Source organism: Topomyia yanbarensis, chromosome 2 (genome assembly GCF_030247195.1).
Source record: "Topomyia yanbarensis strain Yona2022 chromosome 2, ASM3024719v1, whole genome shotgun sequence".
Lineage (NCBI taxonomy): Eukaryota > Metazoa > Arthropoda > Insecta > Diptera > Culicidae > Topomyia > Topomyia yanbarensis.
This window is the reverse complement of record NC_080671.1, coordinates 344,202,670-344,220,322: the sequence shown is the minus strand read 5'-3', so window position 1 is coordinate 344,220,322 and position 17,653 is coordinate 344,202,670. Positions and strand designations below refer to the sequence as shown.

General features: G+C 37.7%; 1 protein-coding gene and 1 pseudogene across 2 annotated transcripts in view; both read left to right on the top strand.

Moving 5' to 3' along the window:
- The window catches only part of LOC131684133 (rho GTPase-activating protein gacF), a 335,709-nt gene that overhangs the window by 114,229 nt on the left and 203,827 nt on the right, over nucleotides 1-17,653 (top strand). The window lies entirely within an intron of this gene.
- On the top strand, nucleotides 1,469-1,540 carry LOC131686480 (U6 spliceosomal RNA; annotated as a pseudogene).

Below are 17,653 nucleotides of genomic sequence, written 5' to 3'. Positions count from 1 at the left end.
TATATTCAAAATATTCTGTCATCTAGAATCATGCGACATGGAAATTTTTAATATAAGAAATATGTTAAAAGATCGCAAATTGACGCCTGCCATCATTTAAAATGAGATATGGCGAGTTATATTCAATACTACTGGCATTCAATAACGTTTTAATGGTAAAAAATCATGAAACAAGGGTATTTTTTATATCAAAAAGTTGTCTAGAGATTTAAAAATGTTATTCGTCGCCAATTTGCATACCAATATGGTGTTATTTTCACGACGATTTAGCATTGAAAAGCATGCATAAAAAATTAAATAATTAAATTAAATAGGAATATAATTCCAAGGAAACGAAACTTGAATTGCGTCGTAAATTTGAAATTCAAAATGGTGGATATATTAAAAATTATGGCCTATTCATGATGATTCAACAACATGGTTACAGTATGGACCAATATCCACATTAATGATTGAAGTTCGTTTTATATGTTTTGTTATAATGTGACAGACAATTTCGTGATTGGTTACAATGTGAATACATTTTTTTTTTTCATTCGAATGTTTGCGCAACATTTTTTTAAATTTGATTGTTCTTCAGTAGATTTGTATACACACATCGACTGGTATCGCCGGAAATATTTATTCCTTAAATAAACTTAGTTTCCAACGGCGGCCTGTTAAATGAAAGTATTCTTGCTATTCGTTAGTTGGTTGAGATTTTGACAACCGTACCGGTGAATATACGTACCGGTTGGTTTTCGTACCCACCTCTGCTTCCAGGCGGCTTTTTTTTCGAAAGTGGCGTGTCTGCTGCCTCCGCTTCTGTTTGTATCGTTCCACATTCTGTCGAGTTCCATGCTGCAGCATGACCGCTCGCCCTACATTCTTCTCCTTCAAAGCCGCTCTGCACTCCTCGTTGAACCAATCGTTCCGTCGTCTCCGTTCCTCGTACCCGACAATGTCCTCAGCTACGTTGTTGATGGCTGCTTTTACTGTTCTCCAGCAGTCCTCTAGAGGGGCCACATCGAGCTCTCCCTCGTCCGGTAACGCTGCCTCGAGGTGCTGTGCATAGGCAGTCGCGATATCTGGTTGCTTCAGTCGCTCCAGATCGTACCGAGGCGGCCGTCGGTACCGTACATGATTAATGACGGATAGTTTTGGGCGCAATTTAACCATCACCAGGTAGTGGTCAAAGTCAATGTTAGCGCCACGATAGGTCCTGACGTCGGTAATGTCGGAGAAGTGCCGTATGTCGATCAGGATGTGGTCGATTTGCGATTCCGTCTGTAGCGGTGATCTCCAAATGTAACGATAAGGGAGGCTGTGCTGGAAGAAGGTGCTACGAATGGCCACGTTCGTTCGAGCTACGCGTAGAAACCGTTTTTGTCATCATCGGTGCTTCCGGAATGAGGGCTATGCACGTTTATTATGCTGATGTTGAAGAAACGGCCGTTGATCCTCAACCTGCACATTCTTTCGCCGATCGGCCATACAGAGAAGATTAACATGCCTCCTTTGCAAGAATGACACGCAAAATCGCGAAGCGTACCACATATTTGGCGATGGTCAACTATTCTCGTTCGCATCTCTTATCAACTATTTTTATAACGGTATTCATCAACAGTGCTATCATTGAAAATGAGCAAGTGATGCCAATCGAGCTGACATTTCTTTTGACTGAGTAAACTGAATTCTTTGTTTGTTTGGTGTTTATTTGACCAACTAGAGAACTACTCCACAGGGCATTACCATGCATGGAGAATACGCATGATCTTATTTTTCGAGACAAATTTATCGTTTGGAGTTTCCAGTAAAGCAGAATGACATTTTGAATGATCCAGTCCTTTTTCTCCACCGCTGTGCAGCGGCCGGCATAGAAAAGCACTACAGATCTCCCGTTCCGGTGGTATGAGCCCACCAAACGGGATAACCCCAATCCAAGGTGTGAAGCGACCCGTGCCGAGGGATGAGTGGTCGAGAGGGTGAAAAAGATGCCCTACCACTAACGGAGCTTGTGGGGTACCTGGGCACCCCCCACAGTAAGCGTCTCTTATCACGTTATTGCGGAGCTCTGGCGTGGCGGGCCTTTTTCTCGCACTACTCGTGGTACCAAAAATGAGTTGCGAAAATAAAAATAACAGTAAAGTAGGTAAAGTAGGAGATAATGCGGAAGCGATAGAGGGGGTGAATCCCTTCGCCAAATGGGGTTTGGCGAGGTCTCCTCCCAGAGGGGAGGGGGAGGCAGCGAAGCGTTGGTGGCTGCAACCAATAGCACCAGAGTCTCTTCAGTGGTGGTAGGGGATAGTCCTATCAACACGCTCGGCAGGCCACTACCCGCGATGCGGGTTGTAGTCAAGCAACTCGATAATATCATCGAGTTTACAAGCGGAAAGCAGAACATCAAGGAACTGAAACAGAACCTGCTGGTGCTCTGCCAGGCTGTTCGAGTCGCAAGACAAGAGCAGGACGCTTATATCAGGCGGGTGGCGAAAAGAGAGAAGACCGTAAAGGCGCCCAAACTGAGGCCTACTCTTTCATTGAAGGAGCTACTATGATTTTAGTAGAAGGCAAGACTGCGCCTAACCCGAAGCGGCCCAGGCAGTCACCAGGCGAAGGTGCGCGAAGCAACGCCAAAACGACGCGCAACCACAAAGGCCAAACGTCGTTTGAACGGTGCAGACCGGAGTGCAAAGGATCCCGAAGGGCGTCGACCCGAGAAGGTGACTTCTCGGCCTAAGAAGGTGAAAGGCACCAACCGGGTGCAAAGTGCCGGGCCACAAGTGGGTACCAGCCAGCCGGTACCATCGGCACAAGGGGGCAAAAATCCCTGGCAGCTGGTCAGCAGGGCTAAGCGGAAGTCGAACGCACCTCGACCCGCAAAGAAGGTCCAGGACAGAGTAGAGGCTCTGTTGGTGAAAACCGACAAGGACAAGTATGCCAACGTCCTCAAATCGATGCGGGTGGCCGAAAGCCTCTCGGCTCTAGGACAGGATGTGCGCAGCGTTAGACGTACCAAGACCGGCGAAATGCTGCTGAAACGAGGTACGCAATCTAGTGGGCGGCGTACAAGAAGTTGGCCCAAAAGGTCTTGGGTGACGGCGCTCAGGTGAGGTCGTTGGGTGCGGAAGTGATTCTCTAGTGCAAGCAACTGGATGAGGTTACGAACGCAAACGACGTCGTCTCTACCATCATGGACCAGTGTAGCGCAGAGATTGAGTGGGCCTTTGTACGCCTAAGAGAGGGACTCTTTGGCACGCAGGTAGCCTATTCCAGGCTACAGGTTGCGGAAGTCAAAAAGGTCATCAAGAGAGGGAAGCTAAAGGTCGGATGGTCAGTATGCTCAGTAAGCATAACCCAGTACTGCCATCCTCCCAGAAGTAATGTCGGGAGGTAGTTCCTGGGGGAAAGATGGCGAAGCCCAATGGAGTTTAGTCGGTATTGCCCTTTAGCTTAGTCCTGGTCGAGCCAGACACTAAAGTACACTTCCGTGTGGTAGCTTGGCAACTACAAAGCACGTTTACTGGGTCAGTGCGTAAATGCATTCTCCATTGTTAAAAAAGTTCTTTTTCTCGAAAGATACCGAACAACAACTTTTTAGTATCTATGCTCAGGTAAAACTGAGACACCATTCTATATTATTATTTCTATATACTGATGTGTTCAATACGTCTCCTCTAACATCAAAATCGCATATAATTTCCGGTATATCTTTTTAATCCTGTCCGAATGAATTTTTATTTGCATAATCAGACGCTCGAGGGTCTGAGCTTTCTGATTCGAACTCATTGGAATGTTTCCCAGATCAACACATTCCATGCAGTGCCGATAAATCTAGTCGTACTTTCTGAATGTCTTTAACTTCTTCCGGTTTCTTCATACAACCCATCTACCAGAAATTTTATGTCTTCCAAATCGCCGCAAAATATCATTCTAACTTTCCTTAAAATGTTCACGAATTTGCTGTTTAAACATAGTTAATTTTTTTTAGGCCACCTAACAGTGTGATGATAAAAGTATTCTTATCTTGTGATCCTCGGGACAATTCCCAATCGACTTTATATATCAGGTTAGATCACTGTTTTAGCAATACTCCCTCGGCCGGCTGTTTGCAGTTCAAATTACTGTAGTTAAGGGAACAAGTAAATCACTCTCGGTAGCCGGCTATCCAGAGTTTAAATACAAGAAAAATCTACCTAAATATCGTCCTATTCTGAACATTCGCGTACTCGGAGTGATTAGTCTCTTCCACCGCATAAAACATATTCATGTCGTACTCACATTGCCTGCTTGTGGCGAATCCCAGACCATTACTTGTCCTTCAATTCAGATCCGTGATACTTATGGAAGCGTCGCCGAGTCGTTGGCTTTCTTTTAAGTAGGTATCACATCAACATTTTCTATCCTATCCAGAGTACCACTGCAGATGGTTTTGGCCGGCAATGACGATTTTCATGCTATTCCCGACATTGATCCAATAAGCCAGATGAGGTAGACTACCTATAGGGAACATGATAATCGTTAGTATGCAATCTACAAGTAGTACTGTGATTTACGATGCAACGCAACGCAACATTCATATTATTTTAATTTGCATTGTCCTTCTTCGCACCATGAGCTGTTACTGATACGATCATTGTTCTAATCAGGTTTACATACCATATATTATGGCGTAATTTAATTTAATTTTATTACTACAATCCTTATTTTAAATCGTTAAATCGGATTCTCAATACGGTTTTATTAGCTTCTATTTGCAGAAATAATAAGTCGACATTCCGCGTACAGATTTAGATTAAGATTTTCGCACGTTCATTCGATAAAATCTAGGTCACTGACTACGCATTCAACCGATTCGATTTCCAGACAGACAATAACAAACGACGATTTTCGTCGTCCCCGACAAATGACTGTTTAATACCGGAGAGAAGACAAATTTGTACATGTAACACGACACTTTTCGTCATCAACTTTAATGACAACCGAATGTGTCCCAGCTCCAAGCGATCGTCATTTTGCGCACACACATCAACTTACATCAACTCACATCACCTGTCAATCTCGGCGTATGTGTGTCAGGAAGTCAACGTATCATCTCAAGTACAAATCACCCAGACGAAATTTGCTATTTTTGGAGAAATGCACAGACAGTCGTAGCTTTACATAATCGCTCAGTGGTCGTAGTACGGAGTTACTCACCGGTGACAACGACCTGGGTAAGAATTGGGAGCACACGTCAGTTACTTGTTTATTACTGCTACTTGTCGAGACAATTGTCTCATTCAGCCGGTTGTGTCAGGTACCGGAATCCCCGTCGGTTATAGACTCGTGTCGTTAGACGCTGCGATTTAATCTCGAACGGGCGGTGACCTGCTCCCGCCTGATTCCGAACCACCAGATGCAGATCATCACCGGTATTATGTAATTTATGAACCCACAACGGACAGTGAATCTTCAGCTTGTAATAGAACACTGCTCGCTGATTTAATTTCGCATTCAATTGGCCCACCTAAAGCATATAAACGTCTAAACAGAAGATGCGCCAGAATACATCGGGTAAAGTGGTCTAGAGATTGGACAGAACCTAGCCCGAGGGTGAAACTTTCGGCAGCGGACAGAATGGTACTGTTTACCCCTTCCAATCTCGTCACTTAGTCGCGAATGAATAATACATATGATGCCATTAGTGGTTATGCTGATGCGCGCACCTCGTTCCGAGCGTGTTCTAGAGATAGACCGTACGGGATTGGAAAGTTCCTCTGCCATTTAATGTTGCTCAATGGATTTTTTTGATCCTGGGCCAAACATCTGACCGACGGCGATAGTGTGCTTACACAAATTTAAGCTATTGTCCAAATTATCGTTGATGAAACCGTTGGGGATAAATTATCGTGTGATCGTTAGTGAGGAAAACACGCAGAATGCGCGGAAGCTGTTTCGAAAAATTTCATGATAATGCTATGCAAATTTATATCCTCTGATTCTGACGGTGCCGTTGACCGCCGATATTATCTGGAAAACGATTGAGATCTGCTACTACTATCGATTTCCATTATTTTTAATGAATTATGTCATTTGATTTGAACATTTTAGAACATCTGAATCTTCGAGAAGGATCCTATTTTTGAATACAAAACTACTTTGAGCCCCCACCAATTATAACAACAAAAGGCTTACAAATTATTTCTCTTACACACATATAAAATGGAACAAGATTTATTCAACCTGACGACAAGCGTTACCGTATTCAAGTGCAATAGACCCCTACGGCATTTTATCCACGATCGCCGGTAATTGTTCCGCAACCCGGTTATCTGCGACTGATCTTCAACAAAAAAGAGCCCACCAAATTCAAGGGTAATCACAAGTAATTACGTGCATGTAAACGACCATGCGGACATAAACATTTTGAAAAAGTGAAATTCAAGATCTTAACTTGTTCGATTATCGGCAACGAACTTTTTTTTTCATTCACCGAACTGTAGCCGATAGCGTTGGAACCAGTTTGTCGATATTGGATACTTAGTGTGCAGTCCAGATTATGCAATTTGGTCGGTGGTTCCGGAATCGCACGAAACGATAATCAGGTGTCATTTCGATTACCATCTTTCCTTCGAATACAAAGTTGGAATAATGAGAACTCTGGCGAGCGCAGGGATAATTTTTGTTTGCCTTTTGCATTGACTAAAAACCATAAATTACACTGTGTCACACAGTTGGTTTTTGGACCATCAGTGGTGCTGCACGGAGGTTTTCTGGGTTCCCGTCTTTAGCAGATGTGCAATGTACACGGAAAATCATTCTAACTAAGTAGTTCGGATATTTCCAAATATTCATGAATATTTTCCATTGTAAAATCATTAGTCCCGAACAAATAAGAAAAACTTTATAAATTTGTTACGGTATGAAGATTTTTTAAAATGCATGTTTCTATAGGATTTATATTCATTAGGATTTCCATCGCGTCCCAATACGATGCCATGTTTTTTCGTCAAGCTGTATACATATCTATTTCATCTAGAATCCATTAAAAATTTGTTAAACCACAGTGAACATGAACGCAATTATATTATTTATGACTTTTATGGTCAAATTTCCAAACCGGACACTTTCCGTGTGCGTAAAATAATCATTGATGCCCCCCGGGAAGAAGTCTCCTGATCAGCTGGTATCGGTACAGCGCTGGCCAGTGGTTGCCGTTATGTTTCTTTTTTTTCGGGGGGTTTCTCTTTAATCAGCATCGAATGGCGAAAATTGGCTGTCTGGAATAATTATTACAATCAACTACAGCAGTGCCGGTCGTATCATCACAAGGTGTGCGACCGTAATGATTTGTGAGTTTTGAGCTGTGAGAATCACACGATGGGAAACTGGAAGGGATGCGAGAATAGTCTTTTGATGCAGTGTGTTTATTTAGCACGGAACGTTGCACTTGTAAGGTATCAATTTTGTTTTACATATTCAATGAATTCGTATAACTTTACAAGTTCCTTTTTTTATTTTATTTTTTTTTATTGTAAAACTATTTGCCACCTTACTAAATTTCGTTCAAGCAAAAAGTAGATTCATAAATTTTCTTCTTGGGGACAAATATAGCAATTAGTTGCAGTGGTTTGCTATCCGAAAATAGGTTTCGATTTTGCTATGGTTCTCATCAGCAACTTTTGCACTATCTGGCTGCCATGTCGCTACAATACTGATAAGATGCAAAATCTTTCACTTACACAAATCAGGTATCAGTGTGGCCACTCTAGCAAGAGTTCTGATCCGTTGATTTTGAGTTTAACCCGATTTTTTTTAGAGTTCCACATGTGCATTTAGAATTTTTATATTTGCTCCTAGGTATTGTAGCAATTACCTGGAATTAGTTTCACTTTCTCGTTGCGTTGCGTTGCGTTGCGTTGTGACGATGATTTTGGCGGATTGCACACTGACCTCATCATGTTTGACTGCTGATTATCTAATAAGAGTTGCTTAGGAAATGGTAAGTAGGAATTCATACCAATTCGACCCATATTAAAACCTCAACAGCATGATAGCCATCATTGCCGGCCGCCCCCATCTCCATCGTTCACGGGGAAGCATAAAGGATAAGGCAGACAGGAAGTGTTGATGCTCCACCTACTTAACGGAAGGACGACGATTCATCAGACTCTTCCATAGGTGTCGCGGAGTTGGTAGTTTGGAAGAGTATCAGGTCTAGGATTCGCTCCAAGCATTACGTAGTTGTTTAGTTTTAGTTTAGTGCACGATCACTCGAAAAAGATATCTTGTTTAGTTTTTGGTTTTTTTTAAACTCTGGGCAGCCGGCTACCGAGAGTATACTATGTTCCCTAAACAAAAGCAATTTGAACTCCACTCGGAGTGACACATTATACAGGCAAAAATAGCGCGAGATGTTATAAATCAAGGAAAGTATTTCTTATTTTCCATATCAGATTTGTGGAATACAAGTATACGAGCGATAATAACGAACACTGAAGGCAAATATAAAGGATTGTTAACCTGATGCACGGGCTTGTTAGCAATAACGGAGCTTGAAATTAGGTTCATAAAAACAGACGCGGCGAATTTTCAATAGGTATTGACCCGTGATCATAGATACTAGTCAGATTATTCGTATTGGGGCTAATTTCCGATCAACTATTCATTTTTACGACAATGTTTTCTCGACTAGATCTGTTTGCACCCTCTCATTCTGCTACTATCGGCAGAAGGCTGATAGCACCCAGTCGTCGCCGGTCTAAGGACCAAATGTCATCAATAGACTTAGACTCGCGTGGAGGCATGAGATAGGAAACTTGTGAGAATTTTGTTATCCCACCGTTTGACGACCCTGGAATTAGTTTCACTTTCTCGTGTTGATAAAGAACTGAATTTGAGCTTTGGGACCTTTTTTCGGTAACTTCATTTAATACTTTGTCTTTTTCCATCCTGCAATAGTTAACATAATGTGTTTGGACCCAGAATCCGGTTTTCTGTTTTTAAGTTCTTCTCTTGTTCAGTTACAATTCCTTGTATTAGCGAGAATAACTAAAAGAAACACGTTTTTATGAGATTCTCACATTATATTTTACATACAAAAGAGCGAGCATTGACTCTTATCTACATTTTACCGGCAATCGAAAAGAAAATATCGATGCGTGAAAGAGAGAACCATACAAACATTGCTATGCATGATGTCGCTGTTAACTCACACCGAATGCGAAAAGAACTGAGTTGTGATACATAAACTCCAAATCTGGTATATGCGATAGATCGAAAACATGAAGGCTGCGTCTCTAAAAAGTTTTTTGACTCTAGCATATTTACGATGTTTAAAAAATACTTGATCAGATGTCGGCTTGCCAAGATATGTGAAATTTATTTACATAATTTTCTTCAAAGCTACGAAACAACTAAATTTAAGCAACTTTGCTGAACAAATTATATGACTATTTCTAATGGTTCTTGTGTTATAATTTATTAAAGATTTAAGGTACGGTGGTTCTTGAAAAATTGGTTTTCTTTTAATATCGTTTTATATGTTAACCCATTCATGCCCATGTTGTTTGTGGATAACAAAGTTTTTAAACAGCTATAACTTTTGATTAAGGCAAAATTTGCTCACAAAAATAAGTAACGCTAATAAATGTGACTTTTGCCATTCATTTGAGTATTAATATTTGCAAGGACCAGCTCTAGAACTGAAGTTATTGTAATTCGTCTGATTGGATTCCGATGGAGCAGTGCTGCCAGGAACAGTTTACGTTGACGACGGAAAATGAATTTTTCATATATCTTTGTTATGTTGCAATATTATTGAAAATTGATAAAACTTATCAATTTAGACTGTCTTTGGCTACATTTTCCACGCAATTGGACTATTGTAAATATTCTAGGAGAATTGTATTGAGCATTGGGAGGTAAAAATTGAGCAGCTTCTAGCACTGCGAGGGAAGCACCTATCTTTATAAAAAAAGGCTTTTCGTGTTTCTTGACCCCACCGTTTTCAAGGAAAAATAGTTTTGAAACCCTACATGATCGAGAAAAAAGTTGGGCATGAAAGGGTTAATTACCCGCAAATGTTTAGGAGACGCACATTTTTTCCGAATCAATAGAAACTGCTATCTCACTTCTTTTCATAGTTGCAAGCGAATTTCAAAACAAAAATGATTTTCTAAGCTTGGGGGTTGCCCCCTGAGGGATTCCATGAGAAACCGGCCGACCGCAAAATATGACCATCGTCGATTCGAACGAAACTTTGCAGGTGTGTTCGCTGTATGAATCTCCATGATATTCTCTGGCAATTGGAATATTTTGATACAAGACTAATGTTTCAAAAGGGCGTAAACGTTTCTACGTGTATAAATTTCAATTTTTTTTGTTCGATTACTGTATTTTATACAGCAAAACTATCTGAGAACAAGTTACAGGGAATGAATACTTCTATCCGAAAAAATATACACTGAAAAAAATGTTGCCATTTTTCAAAAAAACAAAAATTTAAGTTAAAAATTCAAATTGCGAAAAAACCCATTTTTTTAAATTTTTTATATTTTTTATATTTTGGAAACAAAAACCTAAAGAGAAAAGAAACATTTTGAATGTGATTGCATGATGGAGAAAAATTCGTAAAATTTTTTTTCTAACAATAACTTCGTACATGTTTTTAAATTTCATACTAATTGACATACAAAATTGCAATTTTATTACAGAATATAATTCTAAGCACCATTTAAAATCAAAATACATTTAACAAAAATCTTCCAAAATACGACAGTTTTCGAGATATTTGGAATTTTGCTCCATCAAAAACAATTAATTCGTGTAATTATGCTCTTTTTAAAAGTTGTTCGCCTTACCCTATCATAAAATGACAATAAATTAATGTTTATCGTTTTAAAGACGTAAAAGCAACTTTTTTAGTGTATTTGGATTTTTTTTTATTTTTCAATAAAAAAGTTTTCCTAACAACAACTTTTGACATATTTTTATAATTTATACCATTTGCAGTCAAAAATACAATTAATACGCCATTTTAAATCAAAATGCTCATAACAATATTTTTCTGAAATGTAATAGTTCACGAGATATTTTAACTTTTGTTTTAACAACACAATTATTTTGTTTTATTACGACCTTTTCATAAGTTATTCACGTTTCTCCATCAACAATAATAGGTTTTTCAAAAGGCCCATAAAATTCCCTGTAACATTTTCTTTGACATCAAGGCGATATTGTGAAACATTTGGAAGTTACATGAAAACAACCAAAATATGATTCAACTATACAGTTTAATCATCAGATCCTATGGTTGAAATATATTTTGGTTGCTTTCATGTAACTTTCAAATGGTTTACAATATCGCCTTGATGTCAAAGAGAAAGTTGCAGGAATGTTTACGGGCCTTTTGCAAAACCTATTATTGTTTATGGAGAAACGTGAATAACTCATGAAAAGGTCGTAATAAAACAAAATAATTGCGCTGTTAAAACAAAAGTTAAAATATCTCGAGAACTACTACATTTCAGAAAATTTTTGTTAAGAGCATTTCGATTTAAAATGGCGTTTGGAATCATATTCAAAAAGAAAATTGTATTTTTGACTGCAAATAGTATAAATTATAAAAATATGTCAAAAGTTGTTGTTAGGAAAACTTTTTTATTGAAAGCTTCTCCATGATCCAAATACACTAAAAAAGTTGCTTTTACGTCTTTAAAACGATAAACATTAATTTATTGTCATTTTATGATAGGGTAAGGCGAATAACTTTTAAAAAGAGCATAATTACACGAATTAATTGTTTTTGATGGAGCAAAATTTCAAATATCTCGAAAACTATCGTATTTTGGAAGATTTTTGTTAAATGTATTTTGATTTTAAATGGTGCTTAGAATTATATTCTGTAATAAAATTGCAATTTTGTATGTCAATTAGTATGAAATTTAAAAACATGTACGAAGTTATTGTTAGAAAAACTTTTTTACCGATTTTTTCTCCATCATGCAATCACATTCAAAATGTTTTTTTTCTCTTTAGGTTTTTGTTTCCAAAATATAAAAAATTTAAAAAAATGGGTTTTTTCGCAATTTAAATTTTATTATAATTTTTTGTTTTTTTTTTGAAAAATGACATTTTTTTCAGTGTATATTTTTTTCGACCAGAAGTATTCATTCCCTGTAACTCGTTCTCAGATAGTTTTGCTGTATAAAATACAATAATCGAACAAAAAAAAAATCGAAATTCATACACGTAAAAACGTTTACGCCCTTTTGAAAAGTTGCTCTTGAGTCAAAATAATCTTATTACCTGTGGAAAATATTTAGTCTTCCATGACGGTGAAACATGTAAAGTTTCATCGGAATCTAAGATGGTCGGTCACGACACAAATGAAGTATAATGATTTTTACGTTCTCATTGTTAAATCTATTATGGTGAAACCAACTAGAAATAGTCAATTTGCGTGATAATATTAAGTCACCTTCAATTCGATTAGATACGTAGCACTTTTTGGAAGAGCAGTCTACCGTACATCTAAATGAAAGCGTGAATATACAATATTGTTAATAGCAAACTTTCATATTATGTAAAACTTACAAAACAGGTACAGCAAATCCTCTGTGAAATCGCCATTTTCACAGGAAACTGCTGACTGACCAGTATTGTTGAACGTTTGTATAGAATGGATTGTGGAGAGTTCGGTAACCGAATTGTTTTACCGAACGGTTTGCTGTTCAAAACACCAGTAAAATTTTACTGTACCCAGTAATTCACATTGAGTGTGTACGTTGTCTATTGTAACTGTATAATGGCTGTATGTTGGTTTTGATTGTAGTAGATGAATTTTCCCAGTAGCTTTTGTGAAAGCTTCTCCGTCATGTAGTGATAGATTACAGAATTGTCAGAATTGGAATAAGTTCATCATCATTCCTTTTATTAAAAGCATACATGGAACCGGCATTCACGATTTTCGAAACCTATGCTAGATTGGCTGGACTAAAATAAATTTACGACACAGTATTCCGGTTGGCCAAGTTACTGCATTATTCTGCGATATTGTTCTAGACCAACACAAATATGTTAGGTAATCTTTTCAGAAGTTTTAGCAACGATTTCCTTCACTGTATGGCTCTGGATAGTCTCTGAATTAATCCCGCTCATCAGAAACGTGACGTGAGTCTTTGATTTTTCCTTTCTTAAAGATTTTTATGAAAGTGTCCACTGGAAAACAGACAGAGAAAGAATGACCGGTGAGAATGAAGAAACGGTAAAAATTCACCTTTTTATTGGAAACACCGTGAAAAGATATGTCCTCAAGCAGGAATCGAACCTGCAATCTACCAGTCTCTAGTTGTGCGCGTTAACCATTCCGCCATCGAGGAACTGTGATGATGTCATCACATATTTCCCAATAGTATCGTGATCACCGCTGCAGCCTCCAATTCCTCCCAATTGTCCTATCGACCCCCAATGTCTCCTATAAGCAGATCGTCACCTCTCCCTCTCATCGATCGACGTTTCTGTTTTTCCACTGGATGACACAGTGACTCAAGAATTTTAGCAATATTCGTTTCGGGATGGGAAGATCACCCGGTAGGCACTTGACAAACACAAACTGGAGGATCCAGATAAACAAAGGACTGGAGGATCCGATAAATGGGAAATGTTTTTCACAATAGCTCGAGAGATTTGAGAAGACAACGTACAGGTTATCTACAGCTACTTTTAATTAACCACGACGCGTCGCAAGCATTTTCGGAAAACCTGTCTAAATATTTGAATAAAAATACATTACAAATCACCATCACTCTCAATTTTACGGATGGATAGTGGAAAGTTGCTCCTAATTGATGTCATTTAAAAATTTACTGTTATTACACGCATCGAAAACATCAACGATGATCAGAGATGGTACGTACTTTTTGACAACCTTGATAGTACGTACACCAACTGACAATTTTTTTGTTTTGGTTTGAACTTCAAGAAAATGAGACATTTTTCTAGGAAAGTCTTGTGGGTTGCAAAAGTATTTCTGGCAATTCTATGCAACTCAGAGCAGTTTTATGTACACCAGCGAAAAGTTTCTACCTCTATATACGCCGCAAGTACATCATGAAAAGCAATTAAGAATCAATGTAAGGACGACCTTCGAATTACAGGAATTTCCAGTATTCAGTGAGGTCACTGAAACTCCAGACAATTTGTACGAATCTGAGGTCAGGCAGTTCGAAAAATTTCTGAAAATTATGTCTGTGAAACACAGGGCAAAGCTTCGCGCTTCAGAAAAAACTACACCCAAAACTTCACGAAGGCAAACCAAAGAGCTCAAGAAGGCCATGCGGAATTCAGGAAAATCAATTTAAAATGTATGTAATTTCTGTGAACTCTATCACTCGCACTCAGATTAATGACAAAGTCAGACTGATTTGGAGAACTATAGAAATGTGACTCAACCATATAAACTTGAGAGAAAATAAAAAAGTCTCTGGAAGTCCTGCAATACACAACAGGATTCTGGAGAATCCACCAAGCTTCAGGGGGCATCTGCAAGTTTTTCTACATTATTATGAATTGCAAAAGAATTACTACGAACTTCAAAATAAAAAAATTATGAAGCTTACAGTAAATCTGTCTGACAATAACAAAAATAGCAATAGTTCAACAAATAACACAAAAATTGTGCAGGCACTAGTAAAGACATGTTCTAAAAACCCCAGAAAAATCCTACTTGCTTCATAGAAATTCAGAGAAGTTTGTCGAACTTTAAAAACAATCTTCTGTCTTCCACGAATTTTATATGAAACTGGCTAAATACCTAGGCGATAATAGAGCGCTTTTTGGGTTAGTCAGTATATTTTTGCTTCTAAAATTAAGAGTTCAAAATGTGTGTGCTGAATTCCTCACATTCTATGAGAAGCAGTGTTTTGAGAGGGGTATCAACGAGATTCGAATCACACAGGCGCTAGCGGCTCCTGCAAAACAGTACAACGGACTCGCGAACTGCCTGCTGAGCGAGAGAAACACAACACAAAAATAGCACCTTTTCTTAAAACTTTGAAATTTGTGGGTGTAAAACAAAAATTATTTAAAGTATTGACGCGATTCATATTGGGACCAGTTATATATTATCCTTGATAATTGGTCAAAACTATGGCTTGTATATAAACAAAATTTATAAATATATTTCATTAGCAACATATACCGTCATTTCTATTTAAAATCTTATAACGCATGAAAAGTTAAAAAATTTTGTTTGTTATTTCTAACAAGTATTGTTAACACTAGCCTGTTCGCAAAACGGATACTCCTGCTATTAACTATTCATTACATAAGGAATAAGTCAACCATCTTGAAATTTTTTGATGCTGCGAAATAATAATATATAGTTCACATGATTGATAAAATTGTTTAATGATCTAAACTGCTATTACTACACCAATATAATACACAAAAAGTATCTTATTCGACTTTCCAAGTTACCAACCTCTTATGAAATTCATGAAAATTCATTAATTTGTGGATGAATTTGGCGATAGTTTTGTGAAGCTTTATCCAATGTTAACGAGGGTGTCTGCCTATAGTGGGCAAAAAAAATGTTTGTATTGAGCCTCCAGAATAGTTCTCCGCAATCTCGGTGGCCACGCTGAACTTCTTTTGTTTTAAACAGCCCTGCATTCCTCGTGTATATATATATATATATATATATATATATATATATATATATATATATATATATATATATATATATATATATATATATATATATATATATATATATATATATATATATATATATATATATATATATATATATATATATATATATATATATATATATATATATATATATATATATATATATATATATATATATATATATATATATATATATATATATATATATATATATATATATATATATATATATATATATATATATATATATATATATATATATATATATATATATATATATATATATATATATATATATATATATATATATATATATATATATATATATATATATATATATATATATATATATATGTTATAACACACACAGATCTCAATCTATCGGCAACAATTTTCGAAAAACTGACTGCGATAAAAATACAGTGTAAATAATACACTCTAAACTACTACTACCCAAATTTTCAAGAGAAAATCCCCACTGGGTTTTTTCCATGATTCAATTTGATGTGGGACACCCTTTAATAGTGTTTTTCTTCTCTAAACCGCGTTTTCGAAATTGGAGATCGCGATAACTCAAAATCTAATCAACGAATTGGCTTGATTTTTTATGAGAATGCACAATATGTGTAGCTGTCGATGAACCACAGAATACGGAATAAAAAAAATGCTCCATATTTTTTTAAGAAAAGTGAGCGAATTTTATAGTATGAGGTATTTTAGTTTTCATGAAGCCATTTTCCGAAACTCGAACTTTTTTCTATTTTTTTTTTGGTTCATCAAGTAACTACAAGTATAAGATTTGGAAATCTTTTTGAGTTTCCTATGACAGACAATTTTATCAAGAGTTATCGTGTTCGCCGTGGCGCCCCTCGACGTGGAAATGGTTGGACGTCTACTCTTGGAACACTCTTATTTGTGGCTCTGCGTGATTGAAAATATTTTTTCGTGTACAATGAATATATAAATAGATCTTTTACATTACACAAAAGTTCCATTGTTGCCTTGCCTCCAAAATCGTAAAACAAAACAACTTTCGGTTTGAGCACTAAGCACCAGACGCCCCCCTTAAGCGTAAAAGTAATATGTACATTCACCTATCGGTGAAAATCCAAACTAATGCACCGAACTCCGGTGACTTTTCTCGTCCATTCGACCTAAAGCCGTCAGGCTGTAAAGTGTTACATCGACCGCAATGACATTAGGCCAAATGGGTCGCTAGATCGAATGAGTGATTAGGCCGAATGGATCACAAGGTCGAATGGCTATTAGGCCGAGTGCCACGATAATTAACACATCAAGCACGAAAGTAATAAAGGGCGAACACGAAATTATTGCGACACCGAAAATGTCATGCCAATTTTCTTATAATGTTTAAAATCAAACCAAAATTCTAGGGTAGTTTTATACATATATTTACTTCAAAAATCAAAAGAAAAGTTAATCGATGGAGCCTTGAGTGTAAAATTGAACGCATTTTCGCTTGATGCCCTCCATCAAAGTCTTTACAGTGTCATCCGGTACCAGTTTCTCATTTTTTTCCATTTTCTTACCATATCCTTCTCGTCTTTGACTGTCTTCTTGCTCTTCCGAAGTGCCCGCTTCATCATTGCCCAGTACTGCTCCACCGGGCGCAGCTCCGGAGAGTTTGGCGGATTCATGTTCTTTGGAACAAAATGGACAGAATTGGCCTCATACCACTCCAGCACACTTTTAGAATAGTGACATGATGCAAAATCTGGCCAAAATAGCGGAGCTTCGTCGTGCTGCTGCAAGAACGGCAAAAGGCGCTTCTCGAGGCACTCAGATTTGTAGATCTCGCCATTTACTGTGCCCTTTGTCACGAAAGGCTCACTCCTCAGTCCGCAAGAGCAGATGGCCTGCCAAACGATATATTTGGAGGCGAACTTTGACAGTTTCTTCTTAAATTTGTCGTCCACATAGAACTTGCTCTTGCCGGTGAAAAACTCCAACCCCGGAATTTGCTTAAAATCGGCTT